We start from the raw sequence: 10,433 nt of genomic DNA, 5'->3' as shown, positions 1-10,433 counted from the left end.
CCCCGGCCCCCCCCCCCCACCCCTCCCGCTCATTTTCGCGCCCTTTTTTTTATGCGCGTCGATGTACTAGTAGTACCACCGAGTACCACATGTGTAACGCACAACCCGCACATGTATGCTATACACACCATAGACAAATGCACACACACGTCACACGTACGCGCGCCGTGCAGATACAATCAGCTTAATGCTTCGAAGGCCAAGGGCTAGCTCAGCTTCAAGTTCATGAAATTCAGGCAATTAACTGCATTCAACTAATTTTTTAACTGAAACTATATAGGAGAACAGACAAATTATGGAACTGTCAGGAGATAGTTAACGGTAAGTAAGCTTATCTAATCAGTAATCTGTTGGGCATTCTCGTGAATTAGTCCACTCCTGGCACCTCCTTGGCCTTGCATGACTCGGAAATTGAACACTCGGCGGATTGTGCGCGTACCGCACCAAGCCCGAGAAGAACCGTACGGTACTGCACTCTGCAGCAGGCAGTGTCACTGTCAGTGCAGTGGATTATTTCAAGAGTTTGCCTTAGTCTGTAATGTTGCTGCATTTATTTTGATTAGGAGTGTTGCATGGGTCTAGAAATGTATTCTGACTTCAACTTGAAGTTGAAGCCAGGCATCGGGGCTGGCTACATGTAGGGCCTAAAAGTTATTTATGGCTATTATTATAGGCTTGAGCTTGCCTTGGACTTTGCCTTTGGACTAGATTTATTATTATGGTGGAACACGTCGTACTCATAGCCTAGTCCCGGCCCTAGCCTAGGCCTAACTTAGGCTAGCGCTTGGCCTACCTGAAAAAAAAACTTGTTGGCTGCCATTGAGTATGAAGAAAAATTTTGTACTAGATCTCCTACTGGCTTAATTAACTTTAGACTATCGACTAGGGTCTAGATCTAGATCTATACTTTAACTTTTTAAAGTTTACGTTAACGGTTAGAGTACGGTGTCGGTGGTCCTAATTAATGTTATACTTTTGAACGGCAACAGCATTCAGTCCACTGATCTGTATTCTTTTTTTTTGATGGGTCTAGTCTCTGCGGGTTAATTAGTCCTCATTTAATTAGTAATACTTGATCAATGGATCAGCTAGCTGCAAAGTAGTATGTTTTGATAAATCCTTTATTTTTAAGCGGGAGTACAATTCATATGTCTGTATATGTTTTTCCATGTGAAAATCTGTTTTTTTTTTTGGTAAGTTCAGAGTGTGGTTGTGGGAACGTGGCTGGCTCCTTGTTTCGACGATTTCTACAGCATGCATGCACATTACGATAGTAGATCTACACAGTTGTACACAACTGAAAGATATGCGCATTTTCCTAGCCATAGCGGCGATGATTGTTACCAAAAGAAAAGTAATGCCAATAGTTCTAGTGTTTACTTTCGAGTCTCCTTGGTATTTTCATATATAGGCCCTACAACTGTTCATGAAAAATCCGAGGCCAAACCACGTAATGTGGAATTTCGTCACAAATGGGTTAAGTTATTAATTTAGGAAGTGTTGTTCCATATGTGTCACTAATAGTGGAATTGTCTGAAATTTGTATGAATTTTAAGTATGGTTGGTTATTATGAAATGAATGAATTTTCATGTGATGAAAAATGGAAATACCATCGCTGGACCGTTGTGTCGTAATAGTACTGTATCTTAATTTCAAATCAAAATTTTTAATAGACTACAATACAATTTTCTTTCCTGGTAGCGGGAAGTTAAAGGGATGGTCCAGGCTGAAAATATTTATATCTAAAAGTATATAAATGGAGTAAAATTCACAGAGTAAAATGCTGAAAATTTCATCAAACTTGGATATCAAATAACAAAGTTATTGATTTTCAAAGTTTATCAATATTTTTTGGAATATGCACATCATCATGAATATTCAATAGGTGGGCTGATGATGTCACATTTCAATTTTTTCTTATGTCATTACATGACATCGTAAATGTTTCATTTGTTCATACATGTGTAAATGATGTGTCTCCATTATGATGAAATAAGTTGAGGCAATAAATAACTAGTCCACTTAATCAGTTGTCAATCCAATTGTTTTAGTTCTTGGTAGCAATTTTTTTTATTAAACCAAATTTCACATAATAAAAAACAAAAGAACAAGTGGGGATATGACATCACCAGCCAACCTAATGAATATTCATAAAGACATGCCTAGAACTGTTTCACCGGAATAATATCATTTGAAATTCAAAAACTTTATTTGTTATTCGATTTTGATTAAATTTTTAGAAGTTTGCTCTGTAAATTTTCTTCTATTTATTGAGATATAAATATTTCCAGCCTGGACCATCCCTTCAATTTTACTAATATTCGAAGACAGGAAACTAATACTAGAAAAAAAGATAAATGAATGGAATATGTATCAACAAACCCAGACAAACATTGGAATATGTCTTGTTTGCCTCTTGCATCGAGGCAAAAACTGAATATTTGTGTCCATGTACATGCAATATCTTTTGATTACACACATTTATCCTGAAAGCTCTTTGCATACATTATTTATTCAAAATTCAGGTTTAGTAAGAAAATCAATTACTTTTCATTCCAGGTACAAATTTTTATTGATATATGGCCAAAATCAAAGAAGGGTGTTGGTAACCAACAAGTCAGAGGAGACCTCAAAACAGGAGCTGCTTAGGGTGGTGTGCACAACATTTGGAGTGAAAGAAGAAGATATTTTTCCTGCAGACATGGCAAGACAAATTCTACGATTTTGCAGACATGGAAGAGGACGAACTTGTGACAGGGCCATTGAGAGTAAAAATTACAAACTACCTGTGGTCCTCGGTGCACAGCAACTGGTGAATGGTGGAGAGTAAGTATCTGGTACCAAACAGAAACCCCAATTAACTCTCAATGTGCCATAGTCTTGCCCAAGTGCATGCCATTTAATTTCTTTGGCAATTGATTCATCCTTCTAGATAAATATTTTACTTGATAATGGCCAAACTTAAAGGCATTTCTCTTTTTCACATGACATAGTTATATATGAGACTCAACCAGAAGGATTATTAAAGAGGATTAGAACTTGGCCAGTAAAAACGCTTTAAACGTGTATGGGGCACCTTAAGAGTTGATGAATTAAGTAAATGTGAGTAAATGCATAAAATATGAGAATATTTCTTGCATTATAACTTACTAATGTTTGAGTATCACTATTGATGCAGGAATCTTACAGTGGCTACATTGTTGTGACATTTTGTAATGCATTTCTCTGTTAGATTTTACCTAAAGTTAATTTTTTAGTCTAATTCGCATGTATATGGTTCTGCTATGGTCTTTCACCAAATGTTAACTGGTACAGTGTGTTTGTGACAGATAGTCGCAAAGTGTGACCAAGTGGAGCTTTTCTGTTCTTGTCTTTGGCAACAAGACTGGCGTGTCGTTGCATAAAACTTGCTATTATAGTAAAATTTGCTGTAAATATCTATTAAGGACTCGGATGAAAAGTGATTTGACAGAAACTAAATGAATGAGGATTCTAAATCTATTTGTTTTTTCTTTTTTAAGTATAATTTTTTATTCTTTGTTTTTTCTTTTTTTAAGTATAATTTTTTATTCTTTCCAAATCTGACACTGTTGCAAGGCACATAGAGTGGATGAGCACTGAAAAAAAGGCAGCCAGACTTCAAGAGAGTTGAGTTCTGCATGCAGAAGACACTGGCAGACAGAAGGGCATGGATCATAAATTCTGTCCCTCGGCCAAGGATCACTGATGACCGACTGAAGTATCCTTGGCTCTTTGATGAGGATCAGGTAATCTATGCAGAGTTTTCTCACCAGATTTTGAAATATACTGAATATCCCGAGATTGATTGAATGCTGACGGACGTTGATAGAGTTGCTTACTCAATGTTTCCCTATTACAGTGATTTACAGAATGTATTGGAAACTTCTAACTCCACATGGATTATCCAAACTTGCTCATAAACTTAATTTATTCAAGACTGCGTAAGGTGTGAACTTCATATGTGGTCCTTGTATGTAAAATTCAGGTTATTTTCTTGTCAAAGCAATATCACCTAAACAGCTTGAGGTATATGGATGTAAAAACTTGGTGTTTAACATGTACCATCATTAGGAAGACGATTTGAATGGATTTTGGAATATGTAGGTCAAAGGTCAATTTGTGAAATTTATTTGTTTAAACACATTGTCACCTTAACAATTTGAAATATAAATGTGAAACTTGGTGCTAACATGTACCACTATAGGAGATGATCTGGATATATTTTGGAATATGTAGCTCGAAAGTAAATTTGTGAAATTCAGGTAATATCTTTGTTAATGCAATGTCACCTTAACAGTATGAAATATGGATGTAAAACCTGCTAGCATGTATTACTGGGAAGAGGATGCATTGAGTAGTGTATGTTTCATTGACTGTTTTTGAAAATTTGACTCAATGTCTCTAATCTTCAAATTAAAGGTCTAGTCCACCCCAGGAAAATGCTGATTTGAATAAATAGAGAAAAATCAAACTAGCATGAAATTTTAAAGTTTCGCTTATTTTCAACAAAACAGTGATATGCACAACTAGGTGAGCCAATGATGTCACTCACTATTTCTTTTGTTTTTTATTGTTTGAATTATACAATATTTCAATTTTTACGAATTTGATGATTAGGACCTCCTTGCCTGAAGCACAAAATGTTAAAATAATTGAATTCCACGTGTTCAGGGACGAATGAAACTTCATTTCACATGACAATGACGAGAAAATCAAAATATTTCATACTTCATATAATAAAATACAAAAGAAATAGTGGGTGAGTGATGTCATCAGTTCCCTCATTTGCATACCGACTGAGGTGTGCATATAAGCGTTTTGTGAAATGAAGCAAAACTTTAAAATGTCATAACTTTCTTATTTTACTTCCGATTTTGATGAAATTTTCAGTGTTATGCTTGTTGAATTTTTCTCTTTTTATTCAAATCAAGGTTTTTTTTTTTTTTTTTTGGGGGGGGTGGACTTGTCCTTTAATCTTGCCATATCTGTGTTACCTCTGTGTGTGAAAAGTACATTAATTTATTAGTTTATTCAGGGATTTTTTTTTGTATATACATATAGTCTTTCTACCTTGTCTTCTCAGTCAAACCAAATCTTATAAGATCAACAGCAAAAAAAAAAACAGTTTTCAGGAGTATATGACATCATTCTGCATTCCATACTTAATTAAGCTTGACATATCTGTGCTAACTCTTAATTTATTTAGAATATTTATGATTGTTTAATGCCTCCGCCAACGAAGTGGCCGGAGGCATTACGTTTTCGGGTCGTCCGTACGTCCGTCCCGTTTTGTTTTGTCGAAATCTCAAGAACCGTGGAGTGGTTTTACATCAAACTTGGTATGAGGGTATATCCTGGGGGGATAATACTTTGTTTTGATTTTATGGTCACGGGTGAAAGGTCACAGAGGTCGTTATATACCTTAAAATGTCCTGTTCTTGTGATAACTTAACCATTGGAGCTAATAACTTCAAACTTGGTACATTCTTTATATACATAATAGAGGGAGAATGATCTGATTGGATTTTGGGGTCACATGGTCAAAGGTCACAGAGGTCAGTATGCCTTAAAATATCTTGTTCTTGTGTAACTAAAGGAATGTTAGAGGAAGTAACTCCAAACTTGGTACATATATGCTTGATATGGGGGGGGGGGTAATTTGGGGGGGGGGTTGCAGGGCCAAGTTCAAAGGTCATATACTTACAACTTTTTTATCCATTTAGTAATTTTCTTGTGTTTTATGAATACTAAAAATTATTTTCATATATCAAGTTTGATTGTAGGTCAGTGTATGCATGAAATTGTTCTTGTGATAAACCAAAGACTTCGATAGATCAATTTCAAATATGGACAATGCATACATTATGACATTGACTTGAGAAGTTCAAAGGTCTAAGAGTTCATGTCTCTTGTCACAATTGCTTGTAGATTCAATATTAATGGTTCTTGGATGCATATATGAGAGTGATCAATATGATAATAGAAAATATCAATCAAGGTTTTCCGTTGGGTAGATTTAATTTTATTGAATAATTTTTGCCTTATCCAAATATAAGTGAACACCAAATGTTCAGGCCAGCTATGGTAGGAATCGAACTCACGATCTCCTGGTTACTAGACAGGCGTCATACAACTAGACCACCAGGAATTAAGCCCGATGGCTATTGGCTGCTATTATGTGATATATCAACACAGTACTGTACCTGCTGCTATTATGTGAATCAAACCAGCTACCAGCCATCGGGCTTCTCGGTGGTCAAGTGGTATGGTGCCTGTCTGATAACCAGATGGTCGTGGGTTCGATTCCTACCCGAGCCGGCCTGTAAAATTTTTTCTTAGCAGCTCAAACATGCACTGAACATTCAGTGTTTATTTATGTTGGGATAAGGCATAAATTATTTAATATAAAAAGAATAGAACAAATTTGAAGATTTATGGGAAATTACCTGTGCAACATATTTCTGATCTAGTGGCAATGGCGGAGGCATAAATTTCGACTGTGTGCAGTCGAGAATCCATCGAGTTATTTTCTTTTGTTTTTCGTATAAAGTCTTTCTAACATGTCTTCTTGGCCAAATCAGTTATATGAAATCAGCAGTAATAAAACAGTTTTCAGGAGTACATGTATACATTCCTTACTTAATTTAGCTTGCCATATCTGTGCTAACTGTTTGTGTGAAAAGTACAAAATTTATAAAGAATGTATTAAAATTTATGTGGGTTCTTTTATAGATATGTATTCAAACCTGCCATGTATAAAGACTTGCCTCTTTTGTCAGCTAATTTGGGTAATGTTTCCAGAGCTGTACATGTAGTACTGTATTAGATGTGTTTGACTTTATTTTTATTAAAAGTTTTCATTGCGTTGTTCTTAACACTGATTTGCATTTTGTCCCTTTTTAGGTCATTGTGTGATCACTCACTGATTGATACAATAAGTGGCGATGTGTATAGTGTGGAATATGACCTCTGTCATATTATCTGTCTGACTGACCTACAATTTTAAATGTAATTTCTTATTATACCATCACCAATGTGGCTCTTTGATGATGTAGCCGAATGTGTACATTGTAACTGTATTTTAATTGACTCTTTTCTTTCGCTGATACACTAGAAACTCAATATACAGAGATTCCCAATATAACAGTCAAATTTGCTGGTCCAAGGTCCTTTTGTTTTTGTGCCCTGGTGAAGTTAGATTCCAGGTATAATAACAAGGTTCATGATCCCAAGGTCCTCCTTATACTGAGTTTCCACTTTATCTCATTTCAGCAGATAATATGATAGAGGTAAAAAGCAGACAGGTTGGATGACGTGTATGCTGTGTATGACCATACGACCATGGTTATACTCTGGTTTGGGTGGTATAGCAGTTGATGGTTATACCAGAGGTCGGTTGTAAAACCATGGCTCTACTGTGGTTTGGTTTGTAGAACCAGGGATTTATCATCGTTTCTGGCTGTGAAACTACAGTTAAACTTTGGTTTGAGCTTGAGAACCACGGTTTTATTGTCTCACTTGCATAGCAGAAGTGAGACATAGGCGCCGCTTTTCCGGCGGCGGCGTCAACACCAAATCTTAACCTTGGTTAAGTTTTCGAAATGGTATAATAACTTTGGAAGAATTTGGTCCTATTTCATGAAACTTGGGTATAAGGGTAACCAAGTATCACTGATCGATCTGCTATACATTTCAGGTCACATGATCAAGGTCAAAGGTCATCTGGGGTTACTGAACTTAGGCCATGTTTAGGTGTCAATATAAAAAACTCAAAGATTTTGAAATATCATAACTTTGATCGTTTTTAAAATCGGTGTTTGATCGATGTCATCGAGCGCCGGTGCAGATTTTGCGAAATCGGTGCATCGAAAAGAAAAAAAAAATACGTCGACCGGCCGATTTGCTTGGTTAACACAATCATCAAAATAAACAGTAATGTCCAACTTGACTACTACTTACTTGATCTACATTGCCCCCAAAATAACACCTATTGTGTAATTATGATGCCTATTCACCACTAATTCGAAGTTTATTTCGATCATAGTTCGAGTCTAAGTCGTCTGCTCGTGCCGAGATAATTTATGCACGATGAATTCATGAATGGAAATGGTAATACTGTTGTAAATCCTTTCAAATTTACCATAGTTAAATCACAGTAACTGTAGTACGATCACGGTTGAAGGATGTCCAAACCATGGGCAGACCAAGGTGCACCATGGTTTAACCATCATCAGACCATCATGCACCATGGTTAAACCATGGGTATGTCGCACAATGGATCCAATATTAACCATGCTTTTACCATGATTTTGAGGATGCAAGACCATGGTATTTTTATGATTGGTTTGTAGTGAAACCATGGTTATACTTTGGATTTCATTGCATAACCATGTTATTATCGCTGTTTCTGTTTTAAAATCATTGTTTCACCTTTTCTTAACCATAGTAAAGACACTTTGAAACGATGGATTTACCACAATAAAAACAAGGTTGTAACCACGGTTAAACCATGGTAGCCATGGTTTATCTACAATGAAACCATCGATTAACTGTGGCACATTATGGTTAAACCGTGGTATACAATGGTTAAACCATGGTTAGACAGTACTTTGACATGGTTTAACCATCATCATACAATATTGCACTAATGGTTAAAAGGTGGTTTTACCATATGATTGATCATGGTTTTACCGTGATTTGGGTTGTAATTATGTGGTTTGGCTGCTGTAAAACAATGTTTTCACCGTTTTCTAACCATGGTTTCACCTTCGCTTTACCATGGTTTTACCTACCCTTTACCATGGTTTTATACTTTCTTAACCATAGTTTCACCTTTTCTTAACCGTGGTTATAGTACGGTAAAAACACAGTTGTGACCATGGTTATGCCATGGTAATGTCATGGTAAGTGCGTTCCAATTTAACACCTTTTAACCATGGTTACCATGGTTTACCCATGCTAAACCTATAGTTTAACCGTGGTACACCATAGTTAAACCATGGCTAGACAGTACTTTGACATGGTTCAACCATCATCATACAATATTGCACTATGGTTAAAAGGTGGGTTTACCATACAATTGATTATGGTTTTACCGTGATTTGGGTTGTAATTATGTGGTTTGGCAGCTGTAAAACAATGGTTTCACCTTTTTCTAACCATGGTTTCACCTTCTCTTTACCATGGTTTTATACTTTCTTAACCATGGTTAAACTATGGTAGAAACATAATTGTGACCATGGTTATGCCATAGTAATGTCATGGTAAGTGCGTTCCAATTTAACACCTTTTAACCATGGTTACCATGGTTTACCCATGCTAAACCTATAGTTTAACCGTGGTAAACCATGGTTAAACCATGGCTAGACAGTACTTTGACATGGTTTAACCATCATCATACAATATTGCACTATGGTCAAAAGGTGGGTCTACCATACAATTGATTATGATTTTACCGTGATTCGGGTTGTAATTATGTGGTTTGGCAGCTGTAAAACAATGGTTTCACCTTTTTCTAACCATGGTTTCACCTTCTCTTTACCATGGTTTTATACTTTCTTAACCATGGTTAAACTATGGTAAAAACATAATTGTGACCATGGTTATGCCATAGTAAAGTCATGGTAAGTGCGTTCCAATTTAACACCTTTTAACCATGGTTACCATGGTTTACCCATGCTAAACCTATAGTTTAACCGTGGTAAACCATGGTTAAACCATGGCTAGACAGTACTTTGACATGGTTTAACCATCATCATACAATATTGCACTATGGTCAAAAGGTGGGTCTACCATACAATTGATTATGGTTTTACCGTGATTCGGGTTGTAATTATGTGGTTTGGCAGCTGTAAAACAATGGTTTCACCTTTTTCTAACCATGGTTTCACCTTCTCTTTACCATGGTTTTATACTTTCTTAACCATTGTTAAAAAATGGTAAAAACACAGTTGTGACCATGGTTATGCCATAGTAATGTCATGGTAAGTGCGTTCCAATTTAACACCATTTAACCATGGTTACCATGGTTTACCCATGCTAAAGCTATAGTTTAACTATGGTTAAACACTAGTGCACCATGATTTCACCATAATTGAACCATATCTTACTATGGTTAAACTATGAAATTACTGTACTATGGATCCAATGCAAAACCATGGTTTTACCTTAACATCAAACCATGGTTTTTTTTTACAAGGGATAGCACAAGAAAGGATCACCAGTCGTGCGTAAAGTCATTCGTATCTTACGAACAGCTTTATGAAACGGGCCCAAGGTGTGAATATTCTGTGAACATGGCCATACACAAAAAAAATTTGCTTGGGGGGCAGGAAAAGCAAACTTTTTTTTTAAATCGAAAGCGAGGGAGTGAAGCGACGAGCTCGCATTAGCGCATTTTTGCATTTTGTAT

General features: G+C 36.2%; 1 long non-coding RNA gene across 1 annotated transcript; it reads left to right on the top strand.

Moving 5' to 3' along the window:
* Positions 1-277: 277 nt before the first annotated feature.
* On the top strand, positions 278-4,047 carry LOC135155883 (uncharacterized). Its single transcript, XR_010294993.1, has 3 exons — positions 278-321; positions 2,561-2,827; positions 3,599-4,047. It is a non-coding gene; the product is annotated as an uncharacterized LOC135155883 (long non-coding RNA).
* Positions 4,048-10,433: the final 6,386 nt, after the last annotated feature.

This window comes from Lytechinus pictus, chromosome 11 (genome assembly GCF_037042905.1).
Source record: "Lytechinus pictus isolate F3 Inbred chromosome 11, Lp3.0, whole genome shotgun sequence".
Taxonomy (NCBI): Eukaryota; Metazoa; Echinodermata; class Echinoidea; order Temnopleuroida; family Toxopneustidae; genus Lytechinus; species Lytechinus pictus.
This window is presented reverse-complemented; position numbering and strand designations above follow the sequence as displayed.